The following is a 10,942-nucleotide window of genomic DNA, read 5'->3' as shown; positions in this document are numbered from 1 at the left end:
TTTGGAGCTGTGAAGTACACCCTTGGAAACATTTTCCCATTGAAGACAATACAATCGACCAAGTGAAATTGAATAAAATTTTCCTCCTGTAAATTTTTGGGTGTGCGAACAAAATGTGGTAAAAGTGTTTTCTTCTGGTCCATACCATCAATTATCAAACCCAAATATTTATTCGGATTATCATAACACTTCTTTCGATGCTTGTATAACTTTTTCCTTTCGTTTGTTTGTTGTTCGCGATGCTCCTGAAGTTCTTTGACAATTAAATCTACACAACATAAAAGAAATTCATTAAGAAATATGTTTTCATAGTTGATGACTATACAATTTTAAAAGTTAAAGTTATGAATGCTTACCTCTTTCGGAGCCTTCACATTTGTCCCTTTTTTATTTAAGAGAAGCACATGTACTGAAAATCCCCATCCTTATCTTCTTAGGAATACGGACATTGTTGAATTCTTTCTTCCATACCTTCACAAAATATTGATATGTAATTAACTGGCCATATCCGTCAGCACCTTCTGCATATTCTTTGTATAAGTTGTAGATTTATCGTCTTGAAAAATTATCTGGAATATGTATTGCCTCTCTATTTGGCATACACTCTCCATGCTTTGAAAAGAAATCTTTCATCCATGACATTGCAATATTTGATAATGGCCCAAACTGTCTTTTATGACGTACTTCTGAATAAAATGTGGGATCCTTTTCCAAATTTTCTTGAATTCTCGAGAGACGAAAATTCCCAATCGAATGAAACATTTTGAAACCTTTTCTACAGATAAATAAAGTCCCAATATGATAATCATAACTTGACAATGTAGATTGCATGCACCGAACTAAATATGAATTTTGCATGCTTTTATTCATTGACAAATATCTCTTCCTGCTTTCTAATGCAAATTTGAAATCCATATGTTTCAAGCAATCTTTTTGGCAACAGTCACCTGAAATGAGAGCACTAATAGAACTTCTTCTCGTCAGATATTCTGCTCTACCCCTTGTATAACTAGAACAACTTGCATTGATATGAAAAGGTCTGCTCCTACTCCTCGATACAATATTTCTTGGCAACATCTCCATCATTGGATCATCATTTGTATAAGGCTTTTCATCATCATTAAGAGGAATGTTATCCACACTATGATCAGCTCTGCTTTTCAAGTATTGACTTGGAGGATATTCTTCATCTTCCGCTTCTTCAGTGCTACTCTCATAGTCCATAGAATTAGGACTACGTCAAAAATGTGACTGTTTACTTATTGAAGATGCTACATCCCTTCCTTTGTCACTGCTACCTTTATACTCATTAGAATTAGGACTAAGTGCATCATCCTGTCCTTCATCACTGCTGCTCTCATAGTCCTTAGAATTAGGAGTAAGAGGACATAGTGACACTCCATTATTTTGAAATTCATCACCACGCTCTTCATAACTATTTCTCTCATAATCCATAGAATTAGGACTAAGTTGACACTGTGGCACTCCAATCTTTTGAAATTCATCATCCCACTCTTCATCACTGCTACTCTCATAGTCCTTAGAATTAGGACTAACTGGCCACCGTGACACTCCATAATTTTGAAATTCAACATCATGCTTTTCATCACTACTGCTCTCATAGTCCTTAGAATTAGGACTAAGTAGACACTTTGACACTCCATTCTTTTGAAATTCGTTATCACACTCTTCATCACTATTGCTCTCATAGTCCTCAGAATTAGGACTACGTGGACACCGTGACACTCCATTCTTTTGAACTTCACCATCATGCTCTTCAAAACTGCTGCTCTCATAGTCCTTAGAATTAGGACTAAGTGGACACTGTGACACTCCATTCTTTTGAACTTCACCATCATGCTCTTCAAAACTGTTTCTCTCATAGTCCTCCGAATTAGGACTAAGTGGACACCCTGACACTCCATTCTTTTGAACTTCACCATCATACTCTTCAAAACTGCTGCTCTCATAGTCCTCAAAATTAGGACTAAGTGGACATCGTGGCACTCCGTTCTTTTGAACTTCACCATCATGCTCTTCATCACTGCAGCTTTCATAGTCCTTAGAAGTAGGACTAAGTGGAATCTGTGACTCTTTATTTATTTAAAATTATCCATCCCCTCTTTCATCAGTGCTACTCTCATAGTCCTTAAAATCAGGACTAAGTGGAATAATTGACTTTCTATTCATAGTGGAAGAATTCCCGCTATATTCATCAATATGAATAGAGTTGTTACACGAAGAAGAAGTTGATGGTGTATAAATCGAAACTTCACTATCAAAACAATCCATCCCTTTCAAATAGAAGATGTTGAATGATACAAATGGAGAGTTTCCTAAAGATATTATATAGCTTAAAGAACGAAATTTTCCCTCCAAAAAGTTTCGCGAAAATATTTCCCTCCAAAAAGTCTGTTAAATTTATTTACCTTCATTATTTTGTTCTACAATTTATTGAAAATGTAAACTAATTTTTTTTATGAAATAAATCATTAAAATTAAAATTGTACTCTACAACTTCTACATTAATTATTTTAATAGTTAAAGTATATAATAGTCGCTTTACAATTCTACAATATTCACTTGATAATATTTTAAAACAAATTATCCCACATTCAACCCGTTGTAAAACAAATCTATAATATTCGCTTTAATATTTTAAAACAAATTATCCCACATTAATCATGCAGTAAAACATCTCTGTAATTTCACTTATATATTAAAATTTCATTATCACTATTACTCACATCACATCCAGGCTTTCTGAAAATCGTTGAAAGACTCATGAATTTTTGGAGTAGCTACATCGCTATCAACAACATATTCAATGAAAAATTCTCGCAATTGAAAGGTAAGTTAAATTTTTTTCCTTGAAAACTTTTATATTAAATTAGTTTAATGAAAAAGATTTTTTTTTTTTAAATTAATAATTTTCCTGAGCCAAAATAAGAATTACATCCATCGTGAGCATAGTGGGCCCGATCAAACTCAATCGTTTAATACCCGTGGGTGGACTGTTGTGGTGTCGCGGGGTGGGCAGGGAGGTCGGGCGAGCAAGCGGGGTGTGAGGGCATGGGGGAGCGGTAGGGGGTGTGGGGGCGGCCCAGTGGCTCGCCCGCCTGTCGTGGGGTTGGGACCCTTCCCCCTTAACCCCGTCAATGCCACCCTCATCCCTTACCATCAACCCCCAGAGCCCTCACCCACCCTAGCCCGCTTCCTCGCCAATCCCTCCCTCACGGCGCTCTCTCACCTCCCCGCGCCCCACTAGGTTCCATCACCCCTCCCTCAGCCCCACCGGTGCTCTACCCATCCCGCCCCCATGACCGCCTAACCACAACTCTTGGCCCCCACCTCAACCCCCTCAAGCGCCCCGCAGCACCCAACATACCCCACCCCCGGGCACCCCACCTCCCCCTGCTCGGGCGCCTCCCGCCCAAGTGCCCCCTGCCCCTCCACACCACACCTCCCATCCCCTGGGCACACCGTGCCCCGCTCCACCCGACCTCCCCTCCCCCTCAGGCCGACCCCCCCCCCCCCCGGCACCCCAATCTGGTCCCCCTTCCCCCGCACGGGTGTGCCCCTCTCCACCCCACCTCCCGCCCGAGCGCAGCGCCGCGCCCCTACCCTACCCTACCTCCCGCCCCGTCGCCACCCGTTCCACCCTCCCTACCCCCCACCCGGGCTGCCCCCGCCACAACCTCCCTCCTCCGGCCGTGCCCACCTCCCTCTCTTAGGCGCGCCGTGCCCCGCCCACCCTCCCTCGGCCCCACCACCCAGGCAGCCCACGCCCCTGCCCGGCAGGTGGCAGGGTGATTCCAAGAATCACCCTGTCGCCTGTCGAGCAGGGGCGCGAGCGGCTCGGGTGGTGCTACCGATCCCCTCTCCCATTTCCTTTTTGTTCTAACGGCACAAGGTTTGGGATGCCATATCAAGCAAGCCCTCCTCTCTGAGCATCTTAAAGGTTTATCCATTCACAATTCTCCAACCATTACTCATAAACAGTTCATTGATGACAACATGCTTTTTGGGTACCCCTCTGTTCAGGAAGCCTCCCTTTTTAAATCCCTTTTGAATGACTTCTCTGACGCTTCAGGAATGAGTATAAACATGGCCAAATCACAGATATTCTTTTTTCACACACCCCTTGTCATACAACATGCTATTGCCCACATTCTGGGCTTCTCCATAGCCTCCTTACCTTCCAAATACCTTGGAGCCCCCCTTATAGACTCTGCCATCAAGCACGCCTCATGGTGTATGCGCCTTGAGAAACTTGAATCTCGTCTCTCTTTATGGATGCACAGAACTCTGAACATAGCTAGCAAATTAGTCCTAATTAAAGTTGTGCTACAGGCAATGCCTCTCTACCTTTTCTCAATCCTGGCAGCACCTAAATGGGTCCTTAAACAAATAAAAATTTTCTTTAGGGTGCAACAGGCACAAAATGCAAATGTGCCTTGGCAAAATGGACCACAGCCTGCAAGCCAAAAGAAAAAGGGGTATAGGTCTATGAGATCCCAGTCACATAAATGCAATCATGGGCGCAAAAATATGGTGGCAATGGCTCTCTGTTCCCAATAAGCCATGGGCAGCCATATGGACAGTCAAATATGCTAATCACAGACTAACGGAGGAGCTTATTAGATTCATTCCCACTGAGAGAGGATCACTAATATGGAACGCTGCTAGACAACACTTTTTGCTAATCCAAGGACACAGTTTTTGGGAAATAAGAAACGACGACACTGCTAGGTTCTGGACGGATGCCTGGAACCAACTACCTAAGCTTAACGTCATCCTTAGTCTACCTCCTTGCCAAGAGTGGGAGGAGCAACAAAAGGAATCCGTCCAGCAATAGTGGACTCCGGAGATAGAACAAGGGTACAGATAATGGAAGCAGATCGACAGGATGATCAAGAATGCAGATAACCAGACTAAGGAGGTCTTGGATTGGGAGCTCCAAAATCGACGTATTAGATCTTCAGAAGGCAGGGATATATTAAGATGGGGATATACCCCCAGAGGATCCTTCACCACCAAAGAGGCTTATAACATTATATGCAAAGATGCAATGCCCCTGGATCCTATCTGGGGCAGAATCTGGTCATTGGGTACTTAGCCCAAAGTCTCTCTCTTCCTCTGGCTTGTTGGGCATCAGAAAATCCTCACTTGGGACAATCTTAGGAAAAGAAACTTTCATGGGCCCTCCATGTGTCCCAATTGTAATTCTTAGGAGGAAATGCTCCAACATCTCTTGGACTCTTGCACTCTTGCCAACCAACTATGGGAGAAGGCTAGCTTCCGTTGCCAAAAACGATGCAGAGTGTCCGAAGACATTATCAACTCCATTCGTCAATGGCTCCAAAACCCTTATGAAAGCAAGCTTCTTAACCAATTATGGAGATTGATTCCTGACCTCCTCCTCTGGACAATCTGGAAAGAAAGGAACAAACGCATGTTCAAAGATCAAAGCACTCCTTTAGAAATCATTTGGAGCAACTTTTGTCTCAATATTAAAGAGACCTTGGTGCTTCAAATCTGGATCCCGAATGATTTCCCCACTCTTGCAAATGAGAAAGCCATATGGGAAAACTGGAACATTTAACTCCCACAAGGTACTCACAATCTCAGACCTTCAAAAGGAAACAACATCAGAAAGCACTCATGGACCCCCCCTCCAAAGCACACTTTCAAACTCAACTTTGATGGAGCTTCAAAGGGCAACCCCGATAAAGCAGGATTTGGTGGCATATTCAGAGATCATGAGGGCTCACCTCTCCTAATACACTTTGGAAACATTGGCTAGGACACTAACAACTCGACTGAACTACAGGGTCTCTGGCAAGGATTACTCCTTTCCCAGTGACATGGCTTCCAACCCCTAGAGATTGAAGGTAACTCCCTACTCTCATCAACCTAGTCAATCAACTCCTCAATGGGGCACATGCACATAAAATTGCCAACAGTTGGAGACTCAAAGCCAGGTTGGATCTAATACAACAATCGCTTCACACCAATCGTGCCATCATATTCAATCATGTTAAACGGGAAGGCAACAAGGTCGCTGATCTACTTGCTAACTTGGGGTTGGAAAATGGGCACACTCTACTCACTGGAGCTTTAGACATAATTCAGAATCATGATCAAGAATAAGAGTACAAAATTCTTTTCCAAGGGGACGCAACTCCCCCGGATGCGGGTGTATAGATAGGATTCAATTCTGATGGGACTAGGGTGGCGCGAGGTGTGTCGACACCTGCCTACCCAGTATAGAATGGATACACAGTTTATGAACGAAGGCTCTCGGCATTTGGAAAGTGCAGCGTTCATTTGTTTCATGTCAAGCGGCTCTGGTTCTCCCATCCTGTCTGCTGCTCTGGCTAATGCATTCGCATGCTTCAGCTCATCTCAGACCTTGACTCTATTGATTGCAATAGTAATGGCGGATGCTTCTCGATGCGTGAAGGAGGTTGATACTTTAAGGCTCAGCCATGAGTTTGTTGTGGAGCCGCTTTCGTCGATTCATCCGCATTACTATCCCGCTTCTGGTCTCAGCTATGGTTTTTGTCTATATAATGTTGGCTCCGTCATCTCTGTTGCCTCTTCTAGCTTGAAAGGGGAGGCTACTTTGAAGCTTTGCTCTGGTCTTTCTGCGAAGCTGCCTCCGTCAATCCCTTGTTTTTTCTCTTGGGCCTCTGGCCTTCACTTTGTCAGTGTTTTGATCTGCTCTGGCGCTGTCATTGCTGCTGCCCTACCTTGCTTTTCTCCCACTTCTTCTGTCTCCCCAATGCCTTGTCTGCGCCATAGAATGTAGTCCCGCAGGGGCCACCCGCAGCATGTGCCTTCCATCCCTTCCTCCGACTCACCTTCCCTTTCTATTGATTTCTCTGTCGGCCACTATCCTCACACCCGAAGTGGAAGAGGGTGTCTTCTTGCTTCCAGCCACTATCCTGTGCCTTCTCCCTCGTCTGGCTCCGCACTCTTCACCTTCAATTACTCTCTAAATCTCCCAAGGATTACCGCTCACATTTCGGTGGTCTTCCTTGAGGAAGCATAGGAGGGGGAGTCTAGCTCTCATTAGGAGGGCCCTAGCTCTATCACTGTTCCGACTTTGAACCTTCTGTTGTGGGGAAAAGTATCCGACTCAGAATGACCCTATCCCTACTCTAAGGGTGATAGTTCCTTAGCAACAACTGAAAGTAAAGCTTTGATATTTTCCTTTATGAAAGTACAGAGAAGGAAGAAAAGATTGACCAACTGATATCCTTCGCTTTTGTCGATCTTGTCTTCTCTCTTCGTCCCTTGCTTCCAGCTCCTTGTTCTCTTGCCGGCCCAGCTACACAAAGATCCTGCACAAACAAGAGAGGGAAACTACAAGAAACATGTACTCATAACTAATGCATGGATTAGAGTGAATCAGATATACAAGTAAATACAATACATCAATGCAATACAAGTATATAGGAGAACATTCAAATCTTTATTGATAGAAGTAAAAGGTTCTGAGAAGGTTACAACCATCAATGGCTCCAATCCAGCAGCACCTCCCCAGCAGCAAGAAATCTCCTCTTCACCTCTATAAAATCAATCACCCAATAACTCTAACTGTAAACCAACAGCACTTCCTTGCTTTGCACAAAATTCCAGCCCCCTTAGACCTCATAGAAGAGCTCTATATATAGGATAGAAGAAGAAAGGATGAGTCAGCTTGAGACTGACATAAAGCTGCCTTGTGTCCTTTCCCTCTTCAGTTAATCTTCAGTTCTTAAGTCCACTTGGAGATCCTTGCTTACACATGGAGATCAAGTACCTCTTACTCATCACAGGGCGAATTCCTTGAACCAAGTGTCAGTTTGGAAGCTTCCTGGGCAGTTGACACCTTGCAGAATGACTGTGCCACTTGGCCAATCTCGCCCAGCACAGGTAGCCTTCAATTTTGACTTTCAGCGCAGGTACAAGGAGGAGCAGTTGACATTCAGTGCAGATGCTCAGTGGAGCAGCTGACATGATCCAAAAATAGCCTGTTTTTGAGTGTTTTCAGGTGGAGAACTGATAGGGAGTGCTGTGGTTTGCTGACCTTGTTCCTCTAGGGGTAAGACCAACATGTTTAGGGACTTTGGATCCCTGTAATTATCGACATTTCATGCTCCATTCTGCGAGGCACAAAAATGTCTATAACAGTTGCCCCCTAAAGTATGAGGCCGTTTATCGGGTGAAATGCTTTATCCAGAGGGTCCGAAGTTCATTCAATTGCTGAGAGGTGCCCTGTAATACAATACAATACAATACATTATTTTTCATTCTGTTTTCATGAACTAGCTGAGGCGGGCATTCCCATGCTCAGCTTTATAAATACATTTTGGTACATAGAACAGACGATCGTCTGATGGTAGACTGATAACTCTCTGCTGAAATTATCATCCTTTGAGTAGGATGATCATCTGTTGCAATGATGTACATGACAAATGCTTTTATATTTCCTGAATATGTATCGCAGCCCGGGTGGATGAAACTAGATCCGGGGTCTTCAAACTCGTTCGATCTTCACTCTAAGTACAAGTCGATCCATGTGAGAATTTCGCTGAAGTCGAACATGGAAAGACATCACTTGATTACCGGTCAATGATGAAAACCGTTAACAAGCGCGAGAGGAATCACCGATAATGATAATGACCCTCAAGGTACTGCAGTACAATTCACGTGGCGTGAATAAAGGACTTGGCGTCGAACGCCACGCAAAACCTTCTGGTCGAAGGTCATTGATGTATACCTGTCGCCGGAAGTGAGAAACTTGCCATTGAGGCATGCAAGCTTCAAAGTACTGATGGGGTTGTTCCTAGATCAACTTCTTGGATAATGAGCTGAAGTCGACAAGAAGCGATCCGTCAAAGGAGGGCCTTAATGAATCCCACATCAATGACACGGAACGGAGCTAATGATTTTAGTGGAGGTGAAAACAAACTGTGATATATGATTCAGGGTGGCGATCATGAATGGATGAAGGATAATGTATGGCAGTGGATGGGACACGGTTGACACTTTCAGAATGACCTCTCTTGAACATATAACGACACTGATGCGATGGATCGGTAGCATTACCCCAAAATGTGGATGGTTTGGCGAAGACCATGGTGATGAGACCGGTGAATGAAACAACCCAACCCGATGTGGTACGGAAGAAAAGTGTCATGTTCAAGAGCGACTTGCTACCATTAAGCTTCGATGTTCTCCCAATTTTTCCCCAGTCATTTCTGACCAGTACCTCTTTATTTTTGTCAAGCTTGAGGAGGATAACATATGCTTGTTCTATAACCTGCCCTTCGGGCAAGCCCATCGCTATGATTTAACGAGCTTAGCGATAGGGAAACTCGTTCTCGTCTAAAGACAAGTTTGTCGCTATTTAATCATTTTAACGAGTCTAACGACAAGGAAAACTCGGTCCTTTTCATTTTTAGAGAGTCTGAAAAGGTACAGAAAGTTAACTCCATAATTCCTTTTTCGTCATCTAATCCCTTAAGTCCGAAAAAGTTTAAAACAATACAGAAGGGATGAATTTTCGGTTGCTTTAACGAGCCGAACAAAACAAGCGCTCAATCTTTTTGTGCAATAATCCCTCAAGTCCAAAAAGATTAAAATCTAGAGGAGGGATAGCTTTCCGGTCGCTTTAACGAGCTGGAAGGCCAAAACTCGGCAAACTTTTCATATTTTACGAGTCAGTGAAAAGAGCTCAAAGAAGACTCGTCTTTTGAGGAACGAGTGATGAACAGGGATAGCAGCAGATTCCAGGTACAGGTTGGAAGTCTCCAATCACGGCAGTGTCACAAGGATGGCTAGGTGAAATCACTCTTCGCAGATGTTCCTCAAAATGGGTAAACACACAAATGGAAGTGAATGATTGGCCAAATGACGGTGGAGGTGACGGTGCACAAACACGACCAAGGCTTTTATGGCTGATGAATTTATGATCTCAAAAGGGTATTTACCGGTTCATTTTTTCTGAATGAGCTTGAACTCTAAAGGAAAGCCTGCTCATGAACTTATGTTTATTTTTTAACGAGCATGAACTATGCGCTAAAACTGCTCGGATCTTGCGTTTATTTTTTAACGAGCATGAACTATGTGCTAAAACTGCTCGATATACCAGTCATAGAATAAGAACGCCTCCTGTGAGATAGCTATTTTTTAAGGAGCTTTATCTCACGAAGCTATGCTCCAATTTTGGCAAGTTTTACCTTTGCCCCACAGACTTTCTTCATGCAAGGTCGGAATCGGCTAATCCTACGAGTTTAAAGGGTTAGACCTACAGGTTTAAAGGGAGGACCTAAAAATTTAAAAAAATAAATAGTCGTCCCTCGCTCACATTCCAAAAGTTTGCATGCCCCCAGACATAGGATAGAATTTCGAGGCTGCCCCTCCTCTCCCCTACCTCTGCTTTTCTTTGGGTGTTCACAGCTACTTGTCATCTTGCCAATCTAATGTTAACGATACTAGTCTTCTCGTTATTTTAAGGGGTCTTACGCGGTACTCAGTCTTCCCGTCGGCCCAACTTTTAACGAACAGCTATTTGTGACAAGAGAAGAACACTACTCAAAGACAAAACATTGGTATTATTGAGGGAGGCTTGTCTCTTTCTTATTATCCGAAGAGGGTTCTATTTGTTGCCGCAAATCAATCTCTTTCTTCGGCGATGTCTATCATTGGGTTACTCAAATATGGTTACCCTCTGTCACAACAATAGAATCTCTTTCTTTGGAGGCTGCCCCTACTTATCCTTCAAAACATTTGTTTTAATGGGTGAGGCTTGCTTTTCCCCAAAGATGGTTACTGCTTGTCGCAATAAGGGAATTCCTACTTGGGCAGTGCCCACCTCTTTAGACAAAGGTGAATGACTCTTTTGGCAAACACATAACTTTAACAAAAGAATACTATTCCAGAACAACCC

Source organism: Pinus tabuliformis, chromosome 6, assembly GCF_031772625.1.
Source record: "Pinus tabuliformis cultivar Carrire ecotype Pingquan chromosome 6, CPIR1, whole genome shotgun sequence".
NCBI classification, from domain to species: domain Eukaryota; kingdom Viridiplantae; phylum Streptophyta; class Pinopsida; order Pinales; family Pinaceae; genus Pinus; species Pinus tabuliformis.
This window is presented reverse-complemented; position numbering follows the sequence as displayed.